This window comes from Hyla sarda, chromosome 2 (genome assembly GCF_029499605.1).
Source record: "Hyla sarda isolate aHylSar1 chromosome 2, aHylSar1.hap1, whole genome shotgun sequence".
In the NCBI taxonomy this organism is placed as follows: Eukaryota; Metazoa; Chordata; class Amphibia; order Anura; family Hylidae; genus Hyla; species Hyla sarda.
The window spans coordinates 212017354-212018682 of NC_079190.1; the positions used below are offsets into that span (position 1 = coordinate 212017354).

General features: G+C 47.3%; 1 non-coding gene across 1 annotated transcript; it reads right to left on the bottom strand.

The window, feature by feature from the left end:
* Positions 1-525: 525 nt before the first annotated feature.
* On the bottom strand, positions 526-718 carry LOC130359818 (U2 spliceosomal RNA). Its single transcript, XR_008890475.1, has one exon. It is a non-coding gene; the product is annotated as a U2 spliceosomal RNA (small nuclear RNA).
* Positions 719-1329: the final 611 nt, after the last annotated feature.

Genomic DNA, 1329 nt, shown 5'->3' on the forward strand with positions numbered 1-1329 from the left:
CCGGGCCAAAAGGCACCTGCAAGGATCCAGGTTTGATGCCCCTTTTCGCCGAAGCTACTAAGGGGCCGAAAATGCTCCTGGCTTCAACCTGGGCGTTAACCAAGGTATCAGCCAAGGAGCCGTATACTGATGGCATCTTGACCGAAGCCAAGATGCCCAGGGGTTGCAGGGAGGTGAGGAACCTAATGGCCACACACATCTCCCCTAGACCGCCAGGAGGGACACCCAGAAGGGCTACCGCATCCTGCCAATCCTGTGTACAAAGAAAAACATGAAACGTGGCGCAGTGACATACAAAAAAAATAAATAAGTGAATGAAGTGCAGATATACTGTCCGGTCATCCGCCCGGGTCTATAAAAATTTCCCCGATCCTAGCCAGAAGGCCGGGATACCAAGGGTGAGTGCCAAAGGTGAAGAGTAATGGTGCAGTGCTTTCACTCAGTGAGTTATAACACCCAGTGAGTTTCGGCACCTCAGGGTCACCACTCCCCGGGGCACAGATGTACCTCGGCTCTACACCCCTCTACCTCATGGCGAGACCCGGAGGAAACAGGTCACATCAGGACAGCCGTTGAGCTGGTTACGTGGCACCAGCCCCGGAACCCCCCGGTAAACCTGCTCCTCCATGCAGCATCCATCCTACATCAATGGCAGAGACTAAACCACTGATAAGAACAGATACTACACTTGATCTTAGCCAAAAGGCCGAGAAGCGATATGCCATTTATAATACTGCAAAATACAAAACAAAGGAGAAGCGCTCCATGGTGCAATGGGGTTATGGTTCAGCAAACGCTTAATGTGAACAGGCGCTTATACTGAGTGCAGATCCAAGCTCAAGTTTGGAAAGAACATATGATAGTATAATTAGATGCACCAAGAAGCGGGATTGGCTCGTAAAACATGTTGCATGCTGGGTATTAAACAAACTTTTACCTGTCCACGGCTGTCCTGAAGTATTCTCAGCACCCAAGTAATTCAATTGTTGTTATAGGAATTTTGGAGTATCACATTTATAATACTGGTTTCTTATGGGGCAGATGTGCTTTGCACCCACTTAGGCACCAAGGCCCCATTGCAACTGCTACCTCTGCCCCTATAGTTATGCTCCTATTATAGAGGCTTCCAAGGAGCCTACTGTAACAAAAACTGTAGGAACTTCTTTCAAGTACTGGCGGTATGCTCCATGTGCAACAATATCCCGTATAATTCATATAAATGAGCTGTGGAGTAAAGTGGCAAGACCAAAGCTTGTAGACCCAATTTTTTAATTTTGCAAGTGGTAAAAGGAGAAAATTTGTACTTATATTTGTAGCCCAATTTCTCTT